The following is an 18,605-nucleotide window of genomic DNA, read 5'->3' as shown; positions in this document are numbered from 1 at the left end:
TTCTTTTATTATCTCCTCCAAAATGAGCAACTTCACAATTTCCCAAATTATGCTCCATTTGCTAACTTGTTGCCCACTTCTCCAATGAATCCCTCTCTGTAAACTGTTTATAATCCTTTTGGAACTTTACCGTTCTGCCTTTTCTCAGAGATTTCCCGCTCATTCTTCTAAACATTTCCTGGGAACACTGGGCAGTGGGAAGCAGTTGTTACCTTTTCAGAGAGACTCTTTGGAATCATTGGGAGGAGCTTGCTGCTCATGGGTCAGAATGGAGACAACTTGCCCATCGAGCTGCATGAGCCTTTCACCCCCCCTGTCTAATTGATGAGGCACAGCAGCAGCACGGAAGGAAAGAAAAGGAAGCACATCCTGCTCTCCACATCGCACTGACTCTTGAAACATTGTGTCCCATGTGTCAAAGATCTGCCCTGTTCAGTCACATGAAGACCCAGTGTGGAAACTCACAGAAACCCATACAGATTTCCCCCTGAACTAACTGCTGACCCCCACAAGGGGTAATGTGTCCAGCCATCCTGGGCCAGGAGGAGGGGGTGGTGAGAGTTTCTTAAATGAACTGACAGTGACAGTTTTATAAACGTGTATTACAGGTGGACATTCAGATGGGAATCTCAGTAATTGTAACGCCAAACTGTGACAAAATTACTCAATTCATCAGGAACTGGATATTCACATTGTGTGTGAGTATTGTATTCCAGCTCATTCCCATTTGCTGCATAAATGTCCTCTTTTGAATCACCCCACACTCTCAGTAGATCTCCCCCAAGTCTTCAATATGTGTCCTGTAATCCTTTTCTGATGAACTCATGAGTGTAAGGTGGATTATTCTAAATCTGTAAACCTCTGTCACAGGGCACCCACAATTTCCTCTGCTACAAGGAGAACAACCTGTTTCCCCAAACCCCTGATTCCCCAATGTCGGTTTGCTCCCTATAAGGCACACATCAGGATTGTGTTGGAACATTCTCCACTTGCCTGCATCAGTGCAGCCCCCAACAATATTAAAGTGAACATCCTCCAGGACAAAGCACTGTGCCTGAGTGGTGTCCCATCCCCCACCTTCAGCATTCCCTCTCCCCACCCCCGGGGTACAGTGACATCACTGTGTAAAAGGGAAAGGCAGCATTGTCCTCCCAGACCATAGGGCTGCTGTCTCATTAGGGAGAAATGTCTGGTGGTGGGTTTAACCTGAAGGTTACCACAGCCCAGGCAAGGGGAGAGGTTGAGAACAAGAGTCCATCTATTGTAGATGGATATTCTTGATATGTATTAACAACACCCATGTCTCTGCAACTAAAATCCCCCATTCCTTGTACCATCCTGGTAAATCTCCTGTGCCCCCCTCAGGGACCCTGCCATCCTTCCCAATGTGTGGGTGATCTCTGGTTTGCACAGACCCAGCTGCTCTGTGTTCCTGTGGGTGATGTCATCATCGAGCAACAGTTGCATTGAACCTCACTGTCTGTAAGGGTGGGAGACACAGAAATCCCGGTAGCATTTGAGATGTATTTAGTGTGCACTTGCAATGCCATGATAGATGAGACTTTTCCACAATTATTGGAAAATAGATGAGGACAGTTAGGTGGTAGTTTTCTTTGTCACAGACCCGATGTACTACCAGAGCCTTTTTCTGTTCTGTAGACCGCTGAGATGTTTATTATAGGAATATGACAGGCTCCATTGGACTTCAGGTCAGAAAGGGTGATACTAGAGTAGATGACAGATGATTGGCCGATGTTTTGGGAGGAAAAGGAGATTGAGACGTTTAAGGAAGAATTCAGAAGCTCAGCACAGAATCGGAAAGGGCCGTCATCAAGTGAGAAATAAACATTGGGAATCCTGAAGGCTGGAAATAAAAAAGGCACATATAGCAGAGCTTTGAGAGACTGGAGGGGATTAGAGATAGGGAGAGTAATGAAGCTGGAGGAGATGAAAGTTGGAGAGGATTCTGAGGATTGAGGATGTTACAGAGATAGAGATATTTCTGATAGAGTTTTTTGAGTTTTGAGGCTGGAGAGGAATTATCGAGATAAGGAAGAGTTGTAAGACTGGATGAGGTGACATTGACGGAGAGTTCTGAGCATAGAGGAATTTACAGAGATAACGAGCGATTGAGTCAGAACGTTATACAGCACTGACACACACCCTGTGTTCCAACCAGTCCGTGTCAACCATAAATTCGAACTGAACTAATCGCATTTACCTCCACTTAGTCCAAATCCATCCAAGCATTCCCTATCGATATACAGGTCCAAATGCTTTTTCCTCTTAGAATCCCATTCCCCTACCGTTTTACTCTACATTTACCCCTTACTAATTCACTAAACCCAATCATCCCTGAAAACTATGGGCAATTGAGGACTGCCAGTTCACCTACCCTGTACATCTGTGGCTTGTGGGAAGAAACGGGAGCACCTGGAGGAACTCACGCTGACACGGGGAAGCGTATCCAAACTCCGCATGGACAGCCACCCAATGCAGGAATTGAACCTGTGTCCCTGGCAGCAGTGCTAACCATTGAGCCACTGTGCCACCCTTAAATTGTAATTGTATTCACAGCTATCACGTCCACTGCTAGTTTATTCCACATGTGAATCACTCTCTGTACAAAAACAAAAAGTAAAATCCGGAACGTCTTTTTAGGGTCTTCCTTTTCTCACCCACTCTTGAATCGCGCCCCCTCCTGGGAAGGGCACCTGCTGTTCACATTACCTATACTTTTCAGGATTTTATAAACCTCCAATAAGGTCACCCCTCAGCCTCCTACACCCCAGTGAAAGAGGTCCCAGCCTACCTAGCCTGTCCTTATAACCGAAAGCATCCATTCCCATCAACATCCTGGTAAATCTCTTCTGAACCCTCTCCGACTTAATAACATCAGTCCTATAACAGCACAACCTGAACTGAGCACAGTATTCCAGAAAAGGCCTCACCAACATCCTGTACAACCTCAATGTAATGTCCCAACTCCTATACTCAAAGGTGTGAGCAATGAAGGCAAGTGTGCTATACATCTTCTGAACAACCCTGTCTACATGTGACATAAACTGCAAAGATCTGAACCCCGAGGTCTCTTTGTTCTATATCACTATGCAAGGCCCGACTTTTAATCAGTGTAAGTCCTGCCCTTTTATCAAGATGAAATATTTGGCATTTATTCCAATCCAGAACATCCTTCTAGAATAAAGGCAATAGAAGTATACTTAAGAGGAAAATCAGTAAGGCAAAAAGGGGACAGGACACAGTTTTGGCGAATAGGGTAAGGACAATCCAAAGGGTTTTTATAAATACATTAAGAGCAAATGGGTTACTAGAGACAGAATAGGGCTCCTCAAGGATCAGCAAGGCAGCCTGTGTGTGGATCTGCAGGCGATGGGGTGGGGAGGGGATACTAAACAAGTATTATGCATCAGCATTTACTGTGGAGAAGGATATGGAAGATATAGAATGTTGGAAATCGATGGTGACACCTTGAAAAATGTCCATATTACAGCGAAGGTGGTACTGGATGTCTTGGAACGCAGAAAGGTGGATAAATGCCCAGGATTTCATCAGGTGTGTCCTAAAATTCTGTAGGAAGCTAGGGAAGTGATTGCTGGGCCCCTTGCTGAGATTTTTGTATCAGCGATAGTCACAGCTGAGGTGCCAGAAGACTGGGGGTTGGTTAATATGATGATACTGTTTAATGAAGGCGGTTTGGACAAGCCCGGGAACTACAGACCTGTGAGCCTGAAGTTGGTGCCAGACAAGTTGTTGGAGGGAACCCTGAGGGACTGGATTTGCATGTATTTGGAAAAGCAAGGACTGATTAGGGATAGTCAGCATGGTTTTATGTGTGGGAAATCATGTCTCTTACTTGACTGAGCTGTTTTATGAAGAAGTAAGAAAGTGGATTTTTGAGGGCAGAGCGGTACATGGGATCTTTATGGACTTCAGTAAGGCGTTCGACAAGGTTCGCCATGGAAGACTAGTTAGCAAGATGAGATCTCACCATACCAGGAGAACTAGCCATTTGGAATATAGAACTGCCTCAAAGGTAGAAGACAGAGGGTGGTGGTAGAAGGTTGTTTTTTCGGACTGGAGGACTGTGACCACTGGAGTGCCACAAGGATCGGTGCTGGGTCCACTACTTCTCATCATTTACATAAATGATTTGGATGTGAACATAGGAGGGATTGTTAGTAAGTTTCCAGGTGACACCAAAATTGGAGGTGTCGTGGGCAGTGAAGAAGGGTACCTCAGGATTCAATGGGATCTTGATCAGATGGGGAAATGGGCTGAGGAGTGGCAGATGGAGTTTAATTTAGATAAATGTGAGGTGCTGCTTTTTGGAAAAGCAAAGCCTAGCAGGACTGATAGACTTAATGGTCAGGTCCGAGGGAGTGTTACTGAGCAAAGTTTCCTTACAGTGCAGGTTCATAATTCCTTGAAAGTAGAGTCGCAGGTGGATAGGATAGTGAAGGTGATTGGTATGATTTACATTATTGGTCAGAGCAGTGAGTACAGGAGTTGGGCAGTCATGTTGTGGCTGTACAGGACATTGGTTTGGCCACTCTTACAATATTGAGTGCAATTCTGTTCTCCACCTATCAGAAGGATGTTGTGGAACTTGAAAGGTTCAGAAAAGATTGGTGGCAGAATATTCTTTAAAGGGTAGAATAACCAGTGGGAGGTCATTGGACATTGGTACCAATGACACAGGAAGAGAAAAAGATAGGTCCTGATGAGAGAATATAGCAAATTAGCCTGGAATATAAAAAAGTAGATACTCGGTCGTAATATCTGAATTACTCCCAATGCTACATGCTAGTGAGAGTAGGAATAGCAGGATGGAGGAGATGAATGATTGGCTAAAGATCTGGTGTAGGGCAGAAGGATTCACATCTTTTGGTCATTGAATTCTCCTCTGGAGTAGAAGTGACTTGAATAAGAAGGATGGGTTGTCCCTGAATTGGAAGGTGACTAATATCCAGGCAGGGAGATTTGCTAGTACTACTCAGGAGGCATTAAACCAGTGAGGGAGTGGGGGTAAACCTAAAGAGATAGTGAGAAAGGAGGTAAGTCTGAGGCTGGGTACAGTTCAGAAATCAAACAGTCAAGGCAGAACGCGGTAGAACCGAGCAGTTACACTGCATTTACTTCAATGCAAGAGGCCTGACAGGGAAGGCAGATGCGATCAGGTTATGGTTTGAACATGGGACTGGGATATCATCGGTATTATAGAAATATGACTCAGGGATGGATGTGACTGGCAGCTGTATGTTCCAGGGTATAGATGCTATAGGAAGGATAGAAAGGGGGACAAGAGAGGAGGACGAGTGGTGTTTTTGGTTAAGGATAGCATTAGAGTTGTGCTTGGGGACGATATTCATGGGAGTAAGTTCAGTGAAATTATTTGGATGGAACTGGGAAATAAGAAAGGATTGATCACCTTATTGTTAATATCTGCGTGTGTTTCATCTGATTGCTCTGGTTTCCTCCCACTATGTAAAGATGTGCAGGTTAGGTGGATTATCCAGGCTGAATTACCCACAGTGTTCAGGGATGTGCAGGTTGGGTGGATTATCCAGGCTGAATTACCCACAGTGTTCAGGGATGTGCAGGTTAGGTGGATTATCCAGGCTGAATTACCCACAGTGTTCAGGGATGTGCAGGTTAGGTGGATTATCCAGGCTGAATTACCCACAGTGTTCAGGGATGTGCAGGTTAGGTGGATTATCCAGGCTGAATTACCACAGTGTTCAGGGATGTGCAGGTTGGGTGGATTATCCATGGGAAAGGCAACATTACATGGGTAGGGTGGGAGTCTCTGAGGGTCAGTGCGGATGTGATGGGCTGAATGACCTGCTTCCCCACTGTCTGGATTCTCTGATAATTATAATAGTTTTAAAATAGTTCCAAAAAAGAATAGACCAGATCTAAAAGTTGCTGTTCTAAATTGGATAAAGGTGCATTGTGATTGAACAAGATAAAATCTTTCAATACTTCTTTGCTATTCCCAGGTAAAGGGACGGCTGAAAAGTGGGAACGTAACATAAGGAATATGAGCAGGAGGAGGCCATCTGGCCCCTCCAGCCTGCTCTGCCATTCAATAAGATCAGGGCTGATCTCAGCTCCACTTTACTGCTCTCTCCCATAACCTTTAATTCCTTTCCTGTTCGTAAATCTACATTTTGACCTAAAGACATTCAAGATGAAAGTCTCAACTGTTTCAATCAGCTGGGAATTCCACAGATTCACAACCCTTTAGCTGAAGAAGTTTCTCCTGAACTCAGTCCTAAATCTGATACCCCCTTATTTTGTCGCTATGCACCATAGTTTGTCCAGTCCACAGTGGAAATGACCTCCCTGCTTCTATCTTATCTACTCCCTTCATAATTTTATATTTTTCCTATACAATCTCCCATTATTCTAAATTCCAATGAGGATCATGCCAGTTTTGTCAATCTCTGCTCAGAAGGCAACCCTTTCAACTCCAGACTCAAACTAGTGACCCTGCTCTGCACCCCCTCCAGCGCCATTACATCCTTCCTGAAGTAGGGGACGAAAACCTGTACACAGTACTCCAGGTGTGGCCTCACTAGCCCCCTGTATAGCTGCAGCATAACCATCCCTCTAGCAATGAAGGACAATATTCCCTTCACTGCCTTAATTACCTGTTGTACCTGCAAACCAACTTCCTGTGATTCATGCACAAGGACACCCAGCTCCCTCTGCACAGCAGCCTGCTGCATGTTTTCACCATTTCATCATCCAGTTTGTTGTTAGTCCGACCAAAATGGATGACCTCACATATCCCAACATTGTCCTCCATCTGCCAGACCCTTAACCACTCAATTAACCTATCTGTATCCCTGTGCAGACTGACAGTGGCCTCTGCACACATTGCTCTACCACTCATCTTAGTGTCGTCCACTTTTCATGAATCCATGCTGTGTCTGCTCGATGAGACAATTTCTATCCACATAGCTCACTATTTCTTTCGTGAGAGATCAGACATTTCCCCCACTACAGAAGTTATGCTAATACGTCCATTTTAAAATATTGGCATCACATTTGCAGCTTTCCAATCTGTTAGAACCGTCCCAGAGTCACCAAATTTAGTGAATTATCACGAGTGTATTTGCTATTTACCCACTGCCATTCCTTACAGTCCCCGGGGATGCATTCCATCACGGCCAGGAGACCCATCTACCTTTCGGCTGGTATCTTTCCCAGCACTGCCTCTTTACCGAGAATGATTGATTGTTTCTCTGTCTTCATCTGCCATTGCCTCCATAGGCCTGAGACAATGAGTATATAGACTGTATGTTCCTGTTAAGGCCAAGACTGGGAGGTGTAAGGAATGCTGCCTGTCAAGAGGAATTGTGGCTCTGGTCAAGAAAATGAAGGAGGGATATGGCAGGTACAGACAGCTGGGTTTGGGTGAATACCTGGAGGAGTATAGGGGCAGTAGGAGTATACTCGAGGGAAACTAAGAGGGCAAAAAAGGGAACGAGAACTTTGTGAAATGAGTTTGGGGAAAATCCAAAGAGATTCTAGAAATACACTAAGGACAAAAGAGTAACCAGGCAGAGAATAGGGACCCTGAAAAATCAACAAGGCGGTCTATGGATCTGCAGGAGGCAGGAGAGATACTATCTGCGTATTTCATGTCTGCTTTTACTGAAGGAGGATATGGAAGTGAGAGAGTTTGGAGAAATAAATAGGGATAACTTGACAAGTGTCCATATTCGTTCAGAGTCTCTGGAACTTGTATAATGCATCAAGATTGATAAATCCCTGATACATGATCAGGTGAATCCCCGAACTTTGTGGGAAGCTAGGGAAGTGATAGTTGGGTCCCTCGCTGAGATATTTGTATCACCGAGGTGCTGGAAGACAGGTGCCATTATTTGAGAAAGGTGATGAGGAAAGGCCAGGGAACAATACACTGGTGAGCCTGGAGTCAGGCAAGTTGTTGGAAGGGCTTCTCCGGGATAGGATTTAGATGTAATTGGAAAGGTAAGAAATGATTAGGGACAGTCAGCATGGCTTTGTGCATGGAAATCACTAACTTGGACTTCAGAAAGACATTCAAGGTGGAAGGACTAGCTATTTGGATATAAAATTGGCTGTAAGGTTGGAGACAGAGGATAGTGGTGAAGGGTTGCCTTCGGACTGGAAGCCTGTGATGAGCAATATGGTGTAAGGATCGGTGCAGGGTTCACTGCTTTTCATCATTTATATCAATGATGACTATGTGAAAATAGGAGCTATGGTCAGTGACTTTACACAGGCACCAAATTGGATCGGGAAGAAGGTTACCTCAGAGTAAAATGGGACTTCAATCAAATGGGCTGGGGAGTGGCAGATGGAGTGAATTCAGATAAATGTGAGGTGCTGCATTTTGGAAAAACAAATCAGGGCAGGACTTATACATTTAATGGGAAGGTCCTGGGGAGTGTTGTTGAACAAAGAGACTTGAGGTACAGGTTCATAGTTCTTTGAAAGTGGAATCTTGGATAGGCAGGATAGTGAAGGAGGCGTTTGGTGTACTTGGTCAGTGCATTGAGTATTGGAGTTGGGACATTGTTTTGCAGCTCTACAGGACATTGATTCAGCCCCATTCACTGTGAGTGATGAAGCTCATCCCAGGGCAGAGCCACAGACATACACAGCACGGAAACAGACCCTTCAGTCAAACTCCTCTGTGCCTCATCTATCTATTTATCCCATCAATGCCTCCCATGATTTTATAAACCTCTGAGGTTACCCCTCAGCCTCCCACACTCCTGGGAGGGTCCCACCACTCATGTCACAATGGGGCCTGGCTGATTGACGGCAGCTTCAGACCATTAGGAGACTAGGTGTAATCCTCCAGCCAATGGGAGTGAATGAGGGGTGTTGCCAACAGGCCAGCATGTGACCATGAGCTGTGCAGGTGCAGTGTCACTGGGCAGGGGTTGGGAAGAGACCCAGTGAGTGTGAAGGGAGTGGGAGAGAAATGGAGTTAGTGTGGACTGGGAGGGTTTATAAACTCATGATGTAGGCTGCTAGACCTGAATTAGAAACTCCCAGTAAATGAAAACCAAAAAGAACTGTGGATGCTTAAATCAGAAACAACAGCTAGAAGATACTGGAATAGCTCAGCAGGTCTGGCAGCATCTGTGAAGAGAAATCAGAGTTAATATTTTGGATCCGCTGACCCTTCCTCAGAACTGATGTGACTGAGAAAAAATGTCAGTTTATATGCAGAAGGTAGGGGTTAAGGAGTAAATGTGATAGGTGGTGATATAGTCCAAAATGAGATACAGGAGCAATTGGACAAAGGAATGGATAATGATCTGGCTGGGGGAGGGTGAATAGATGTTAATGGAGATTGTTAGTGACTAACCATAGGTAATGTGTAATGGCAGGCGATGTAATAACAAGGCCTGGTGTGTGGGGTGGGGGACTATGGTGCGAGGACATGGGAGACTTAGGACCTAAAATTAATGAGTTCCATTTTAAGGTCAGAGGCCTGAAGGGTCCCCAAGTACAAAATGAGGTGTTGTTCTTCCAGCTTATGTTAAAGTTTGGCGCAGGAGAAGCACAGCAGGTCAGACAGTATCCAAGGAGCAGGAGAATTGACATATTGGGCCTAAGCCCTTCAGCAGGGATGTGAGAGTGGGGAAGAGGACTGACAGATAATAGCATTTGTGTGGGGCTGGCGGGAAGGTAGCTGGGAAGGCGATAGGAAGATGCTGGTGGAGGGTAATGTTGAGAGGGTGGAGTGGGTAATTGCGAAAGAAGATGGACAGGTGGGACTGTTCAAGAGGGTGGTGCTGAGTTGGAGGGCTGGATCTGGGATAAGGTGGGGGAGAGGAAATGACGAAACATTGATTCAGTGGTTAAAGGGTCCCAAGATAGAAGATGAGGTTTTCTTCCTCCAGGAGTCATGTAGCTAGGATTTTGTGGTGGAGGTGGCCCAGGACATGCATGTTCTTGGCAGAGTGGGAGGGGGAGTTGAAATGGTTAGCCACAGAACAGTGGGGTTGGTTGGTGTATGTCTCCCAGAAAAGTTCCCTGAAACATTCTGCAAGTTAGCGTCCTGTCTCCCCGTTGTAGAAAGCAATGAAAACAATAGATGAGGTTATTCAATGTACAGGACAATCTCTGCTGGATGTGGAAGGGACCTCTGGTGTCTTGGATGGAGGTGAGGGGAAGGTGTGGGCACAGGTTTTACACCTCTTGCAATGGCAGGCAAAGGTGTTGGAAGTGGAGGGTGGGTTGGTGGGGAGCATGGATCTAATGTGGAAGTCACGGGAATGGTCTCGAGGAATGCTGAAAGGGGTGTGGAGGGAAAGATATCTGTTGGTGGGATCTGATTGTCGGTGGTGGAAATGGCAGAGGATGATGTGTTGTATCTGATTGAAAATTGAGGACTTGGGGGTTCTATCCTTGCTGCGGTTGGAGAGGTGGGGTTCAAGGGCAGAGGTGCAGGAAGTGGTGGAGATACACTGAAGGGTATTGTTGACCACATGGGAGGGGAAATTGCCGTCCTTGAAATACAGGGCCATTTGGTGTGTTCTGGAGTGTTCGGCATCAAGCTTCCCTGGAACACTGCATTAAGAATGAGACAGATGTTGGCCAGGGAACAGGCTCGTGTGTTAAAGTGGCAGGCAACTGGAAGCTCAGGGTCTGCTTTGGTCTGAGAGGGAGCACAGATTTGTCCAGATTGCACTTTGTCTCTTTGTAGGGAGTGTCAGATTTAGTCCCAATCACCCACTTCATGATGCTCACCTGTAAACTCCTTATTTTCAATTCCCTGCAACTCTTTATGAAGTCAAATTCCAGTACCTTTTTAGGTGGAATGTTCCAGATTCAAACTGTCTGTTCACCCAGAAACTGCTGAGGTCCATGTTGACTCTGGGGTTACAAAGGATTGAATTGAAAGATGAGGTGCTGTCCCTGAGCTCCCATTGAGATGTATTGGAACAGTACAGGAGGCTGAGGGCAGTGTAGGGGTGAGCAGACAATGACAATGACAGGGCTGCACTGTGAGGGCTGCTTGGCTCAATGAGAGTATTTTGGAGTTGGGTGTAAACAGAGCGAGGTGGGACAGGGAGAAGGTGAAGCTGAAACTCCGTTTTGTTTCAGCCCATTCAGAAATTCACATGGTCCCAAAGGGAACAGCCAGTTTGTAAGCGATACCTGTGGAGATTTTGTAACCATTTTTAAGGTATAACATATCAGCTTAAGTAAAGAATACAGGATTTTTATTACAATGTTTGAAGGGGAGGAAGATTGCTTGGTCATATAAATTCTCTAAATGGGAGTAACTAGCTGAATCTAGAGAGCCTGTGTGACAGGAGACCTCAGACCCATGGTGTGCTCCTCTTGTACAATGTGGGAAAATTAGGGATGTTTCCAGTGTCCCTGACAGCTGTGTGTGCAGGAAATGTGCCCATCAGCAGCTACTGGGAAACTGCTTTTCAGACCTGGAGCTGTGAGTGGACTCACTGTGGAGCATCTGCAATACTGAGAATGTTATGGACAGCATGTTCAGTGAGTTAGTCACACTGCAGGTGAGGGTTACACAGGCAGAAAGGGAATGGGGGACCATCAGATCAAGTAAAAGGCTCAGGAAGGAAGTGCAGGAGTTCCCAGTGGTTATTCCCTTCCCAAACAGATAATGTATACTGCTTGGGATTCGTGTGTGTGTGTCGGTCTCAGGGGAAATCAGCAACAACCAGGTTCATGACACTGTCGATAGCTCTGCTGCCCAGAACGGGAAGAAAGAGAGTGACAGGGGATTCAACAGTCAGGGTTACAGACAGGCACTTCTATGGCCACAGCCATGAATCCAGGATGGTATGTTATCTCCCTGGTGATAGGATCCGCGATATCATGGTGCAGCTACAGGATATTCTGGAGCTGGAGGGTAAACAGCCTGTGGTTGTACAACACCCTGATACCAATGACATAATGAAATAAAGGGATGAGTGGTTGAAAGCTGGATATTGGGAGAGCAGGGACACATTATAATGCAGCTCCTGAAATGTAATGATGTCAGACTTGCTCCCAGTGCCATATGCTAGTGAGAGCAGGAATAAGAGGGTAGATCAGCTGGATGTGTGGCTGGAGAAATGGTGTACCATGGAAGGGCTTAGATTCTTAAGGAATTGGGACCTGTACCAGCCTGACTGGTTACCCCTGTGCAGAGCTGGGTCAAATCTCCTGGAGGGTGGGGATGGGGGGAGCGCTATTGCCAGTTCCATTGGTGAGGTATTAACTAGTCTGGCAGGGGGATGGGATCTGAAGTGTCGGGTTAGATGGGTCAGATTCAGGTCAGGGAGTGGGACGTAGAATATTAGTGATGTAGTCAGCGACTCCGAAAACCAAAGGAAAGGAGGATTAAACGAGGATTGAGTCCCTCGTCATCCATCAGTCCTGCAGAGTCAACAAAATCTGGAGCTGTACAGCTCTCTGTCTCCATGTGCTTCAGCAAAATGCTGGAAATCTGCAACAAAACCAAGAAGTGCTGGAGATCCCCAGCAGGACGGGCAGCATCTGAAATGGTGACACCTGCAGGAAACATTGCAGCCTTGGTCATCTTTTTCACTGTCCACTAAACCTCCAGTTTTGGCGTCATCTGCAGAATTACTAATACCTCCTATGTTTACATCCAAATCATTGATATAAATGATGAAAAATAGTGGATACAGAACCAATCCTTGAGACACTCCACAGGCCTCCAGTCGGAAAAGCATCCCTCCGCCACCACTCTCTATCTTCTACTTTTGAGCCTGGTCTGTACTCAAATAGCTGGTTTCCGCTTTATTCCATGAGATCTAACCTTGCTAACCAGTCTCCCATGAGAAAGCTTGCTGAACGCCTTACTAAAGTCCACGTTGATCATGTCGACCAGGCTGCTCTCATCAATCATTTTTGTTACTTCTTCAAAAACCATTCTATCCCCTGGAAAACATAACAGTTACAGCACCAGAGTAATCAGCCCACCGTGTCTGCGTAGATCATGATGCCATTCCAAACTAATTCCATCTGCCTGTAACATGATCCATATCCCTGATAACCTATGCCTGCTTATGTGTCTGTCCAAATGCCTCTTAAACTGTGATTGTTTCTGCTTTTCCCATCTCCCAGGAGAATACATTATAGTCATTTATCGACATCTGCACAAGACACTTGTCAGACACAACTCCCTTTAAACTTGCTCAGATGTTGTTGGAAACGCTTAGCAGGTCATACAGCATCTGTGAAGAAAAATCAGTTAAAGTTTCCGGTCTGGGCACCCTTCCTCAGAAATGTTAACTCTAATTTCTTTTCACAGATGCTGCTAGACCTGCTGAGCTTTTCTAGAAACTTCTGATTCTCTTCCTGGTTTACAGCATCTGCAGTTGTTTTGGTTTTCATATCCTTTAAACTTTGTCCCTCTCCTCTAGAATTTGTCATTCCAAAAAACTTCACATTATTCGTTTGGACTCCCCTGCCCTGGGAAAAAATAAACCATGACTAGTCACCCGATCACTGCTCCTCATAATTTTATAAAGTTCGATAAAGCCACCTAAAGTGTCCAGTGATTCAGGGAAATAGCCTCAGCCTATTCAGCCTCTCCCTATGGTTCAAATATTCCAATACTGGCAACACCCTGGTAAAACCTTACTGAACTCTTGCCAATTTCCCAACATCTTTCCTATAGCAGGGAGACTGGAATTCAAAGCAGTGGACATTCCAAAAGTGGCCGAGCCAATAAACTGTGCAACCGAAACATAATCTCCCAACTCCTATACTCAATGCACTGCCCAATAACAGCTAGCATACCGCACACCACCTTCACCGACCTGTCTACCTTCAACCACACCTTTCAAGAAACTATCAACCTACACTGCACGGTCTGTTTGTTTGTTAACACTTCCCAAGAACTTGTCATTAAGAGGTTGAGTCCTATTCTGGTAACATCTTTCTGAAATCAGGGAGACTGCAATTGAATGCAGTATTCTAACAGTGGCCTGACCAGTGCCCTACTCAGCCACAACGTGACCTCCTAACCCCTATACTCAGTGACAGAATCCCTACAGTGTGGTAGCAGGCCTTTCGGCCCATACCAACCATCGGAACAGCATTCCACCCTAACTCTGTAACCTACCATTACCCAAAGCTAATCCAGCTAACCTGCACGTCTTTGGATTTGTGGGAGGGAATTAAGAGCACCCAGAGGAAGCCCACGCAGACACACAGGGAGAATGTGCAAACACCACACAGACAGTGGAGTCGAACCAGAGTCCATTTATTGATCAGCATGTTACAAATGCCATGTTCAGCACCTGATCTCCCTGAAACTCTACAGAAACTATGCAGTTGTTCTGTGACCTTCAGATGGAATTAAGCTGAGGAGGAGAAAACAGGAAAAGGGTTGAGTTGTAGATCTAAAAAATAACTCTCCATCTTCCCCCTCTGTGTTCCTCCGTCTCCTCCCACTCTGTCTGTTCCCCCCTCTCTATTGGTCAGCCCTGTCTTGGTCACCGCCATCCCTGTCGCCCCTCTCTCCCCACCCCCGATCATCTGTCCCCCTATCTGTCAGTCTGTCGCGCCCTCAGTCTTTTCCCCCTCTCTGTCAGTCGCTCCCCCGTCGGTTGCACACCCATCTTTTCCCTCCCCTCCCTCCGTCGGTTGCACCCCGCTTGGTCTGTTCCCCCTCTCTGTTGGTCGCCCCCCCCAACCGTCAGTCACCCCCTCTGTTCCCCCCATCTGTTCCCCTCCCCTCTCAGCCCACTTTCTGTCCTCACCCATTTCTGTCCCACCACTCTCGATCCACCCACCCTCTCTGTCCCTCCGCCCACCCCCTCCCAGTCCCCTAGTTTCGTACTCCCCCACTGCAGGGAAAATATCTTCTCTATTTATCCTATCCATGCCCGGCCTGATTTTAAAAATCTCTTTCAGGTCACCGTTCAGCCTCTGATGCTCCAAGGAAAGCAGCCTATCCAAACCTGGCAACATCCTATAATTATTTTCTGACCCCTTTCAAGTTTGAGAACATCCATCTAATCGGAAGGAGACCAGAATTGCATGGAATATTACAAAAGTTGCCGAATCAATGTCCTGTACAGCCTCAGTATGACCTCTCAATGCTGTGACCAATAAAGGCAAGCAGACAAACTGCCGCCCTTCACTATTCTATCTACATGCTACTCTACTTTCAAGGAACTATGAACCTGCACTCCAAGGACTCTTTGTTTAGCAGCACTCCCTAGGAACTTACTATTAACTGTATAAGTCCTGCTAAAGTATGTTTCGTGATGTTTAACTTCTCAAATTGGACTGGAGTTTAATATTCTGGAGAAATGTCAAATAAATCACATTTATCCCATTCTGCAGAACTTAGTCCATCGCCCTGCACGTTCCAACATTTCAGTTCCATCCACGTACTTTTATTCAAATGTAATGCTGGTAACTGCCTCTGTCACCCCATCAGTGAGATCCTGCTCTCCACCATTTCTGTGGGAAATACATTCTCCTTTCCCCTTTTTTTCTGAGAATTATCTTCAATCTAAAACTTCTAGTTCCTGATGGCTCTGTTAATGAATAGCTGCTTCCTATCCATTCTACCTGGATTCCTCAGCATTTTATCACATCAATTTAATCTCAGTTCATCTTCCTTGGAAACCCCCCACCCCCCAACCTATCCAATCTTTCCTCAGAGCAGAAATTCTCCAATCAGAGAAACATTCTGATCAATCTTCTCTGTCCCCTCTCTGGTGTGATCACATCAATCCTGGAATGTGGGGACAATGAGTGAGTGCAGTACTTTCGCCTTGGTCAAACTAGTGTTCCAGTGTCACTTCTGTGTTCTTGTGGTTGTTGCTGATACAAGAAGTGTCCTGGTTTTCCCACATGGAACTGGATGTGCACTCCATGGGACTGGGATTCCCTACCGTGTGTGTATTTGTTAACTAATCCTAAATTAACTTCACATTAAAACAGAATTATCAGATACCCACCAATAAATTTCTTCCATTATACTCAAATCACCTTACTTTTAATATCTCTTTAAAATTATTACTAACACAACAGGCTTTAATTTGCTGAATAAGTATTCAGGTATCTTCACTGTTACAATCACTTGAAGATTATCTTTACCTTCAGCTACACGTGGTGAATTGAACACTGATTGTAAACATATTAATATCAAATGGACTTCAGTTTTATGATGATTAATCCAGTCTGACATTCTTGTTGATTAATATCTTGGAGAGAACTGTCTTCAGGACTCCAGCTGTCCTTTGTCTTCAATCACAACTGGTTGTGGCTGGACTACAGATCTTAGATCTGTTCCGTTGTTTACTGGATTGCTTCGCTCTGTCTATCACTTGCTGCTTATGCTGTTTGGTAACTTCATCAGGTGAACACCCCATTTGTAGGTATTCATGCTGCTGTTACTGCCATGCCCTCCTGAATTCTCTCAGTTGAATGAGGGCTGATCCTCTGGTTTGATGGAAGGAGGGAGGTTGGGGAATATGCTGGGCCGTGATTCTGTAAGCTTTGTTGGAGTACGACTCTACTGTTGTTGGAAGGCAAGAGCTAAACTCTTGCACTGTAAACCCGATGTACAAGAAGCTACATGCAGTATCATGAACACTGACAGTCCAAGACATGAAATACGAGCAACACTGTACAATGATGCAGGATCACAACTGCAGCAAGGGGAGTTTAAGATCCAACTTGACATAGGAGTAGGGAAAGAAGCAGCTGATCAGATTGTCTCATTCATAGTCACAAAGAAACTCTGTGAGATTATTGTCCTGTTGGAGGTGAGGATGGAGGAGGTTGGGGAGATGAGGAGCTCTTCAAAGGAAACTAATCTGCCTGAGAGTTAGGGATCGACTTTATTGCTAGGTATTTAACAGAAAGCTAATTGAAACTGTTTTTATCCCCAAAAGATAACAAGACCGATGCTGTTTCCAATCATGATCAGAAACAAACCTCAGAATACACATGGTTCATAGATGGATGTCAATAGCCCATCAACATCCAACTCCTGCAATTATTCAGCAAATGTATGTGTGATTAACCAGTCCTGATGTCAGTCCTGATGTACCAGAAAATCGCTGTTTACTCTGTGCAGATGGGCAGTGATGTGGGGAAGTATTGGCCGAGTGATATTGTCGCTGGACAGTTAGTCCAAAGCCCCAGATAAACTTCTGGAGACCTGAGTTCAAAGCCTACTGCTGCAGATGGGTGAATTTGAATTAAATTTTTAAAAACTCGGGAATTTAAGAGTCTCATGATGACCATTAATCGATTTTCCGAAAAACCCATCTGGATCACTAATGCCCTTTCAGGAAGGAAGCTGCCATCCTTACCTGGTCTGGCCTACATTGTGACTTCAGACCCACAACAATGTGGTCGACTCTTACCTGCCCCCTGGGCAATTAGGGATGGGCAGGAAATGCTGCCGGGCCAGCGACACCCTCATCTTGTGAATGAATAAAGGAAAATAAAAGTCTCTACCCAGTGTGAATCTGCATGTTCAATGATGTTGTGAACATTTCCAAAGCTAAGTTCTCGATATGCAAAACTTTATGAACTGCCAAAACCGTTGTTCATTACTTGGTGTGAAAAAGAGAAAAAAAATCAACCAATATATTTAGCTTGTTTACTTCAAAGAAAATAGCAATTTCTTCAAATCAATTCAGTGACTGCATTTTCTTCATCAGTGAACCACTCCAGTAAGTCTGTACTCCACACTCTGAAGATCACTCATATCCTTCATTGTTGATGCCTATTTTGTTCCACAAATCCTAAAGACACAAGTAGCTTTATTATTGGGCAGCAGGCGAGAGTTTCAAAGCGTTTCTAAGGTGCCCCAGTGTCGACTTTAGATTAGATTACTTACAGTGTGGAAACAGGCCCTCCGGCCCAACACGTCCACACCGACCCGCCAAAGTGCAACCCACCCATACCCCTACATTTACCCCTTACCTAGCACTACGGGCAATTTAGCACAGCCAATTCACCTGACCCGCACATCTTTGGACTGTGGGAGGAGACCGGAGCAAACCCACACAGACACGGGGAGAACATGCAAACTCCACGCAGTCAGTCGCCTGATTCGGGATTGAACCTGGGTCTCAGGCGCTGTGAGGCAGCAGTGCTAACCACTGTGCCACCATGCCGCCCACAAGGGGAGAGCGCGAACGCAGACCCCCACTACCACAAATTTTGCTGTTGAGTATCCCGCATTTGGTGACATCGCAGGCGTCAGCACACCCGAAGTGCAATGGGATAGCCTCGTCCTGGGAGCGCCACCGCAATGATCATGGTATCTCCCCTGCCAGGTTAGTATAGAGACTTGTAGAGACTCTTCTTCATGAATCTCTGCCTTACCCACAGAGACAGTATATTTAATAGGAATTAGACAAAGACATATCAGTCACATGGGCGATTGTCATTACATAGTTTAAAGCTGGTAATTATGACCTTACAAAGCTTGATGAATGGCGATGTCCTGCGTTAACGTATGAATGGATTACAGAAACTGATTATCGTATTGTTCATGATTATGTGTTGATGGGAAGAGATTAAGGCTGGAGGGTTCTTCCTTC

General features: G+C 45.4%; 1 long non-coding RNA gene and 1 other non-coding gene across 2 annotated transcripts; one reads left to right on the top strand and one right to left on the bottom strand.

Annotated features, from left to right (window-relative positions):
* Positions 1 to 607: 607 nt before the first annotated feature.
* Positions 608 to 17,521, top strand: LOC132813812 (uncharacterized). The gene is made up of 2 exons (XR_009644175.1): positions 608 to 698; positions 16,941 to 17,521. It is a non-coding gene; the product is annotated as an uncharacterized LOC132813812 (long non-coding RNA).
* A 661-nt stretch (positions 17,522 to 18,182) lies between these two features.
* Positions 18,183 to 18,346, bottom strand: LOC132813815 (U1 spliceosomal RNA). Its single transcript, XR_009644178.1, has one exon. It is a non-coding gene; the product is annotated as a U1 spliceosomal RNA (small nuclear RNA).
* Between the last annotated feature and the right edge of the window lie 259 nt (positions 18,347 to 18,605).

This window comes from Hemiscyllium ocellatum, unplaced genomic scaffold (genome assembly GCF_020745735.1).
Source record: "Hemiscyllium ocellatum isolate sHemOce1 unplaced genomic scaffold, sHemOce1.pat.X.cur. scaffold_480_pat_ctg1, whole genome shotgun sequence".
NCBI lineage: Eukaryota > Metazoa > Chordata > Chondrichthyes > Orectolobiformes > Hemiscylliidae > Hemiscyllium > Hemiscyllium ocellatum.
The sequence above is the reverse complement of the archived record's forward strand: the minus strand, read 5'-3'. Positions and strand labels throughout refer to the sequence as shown.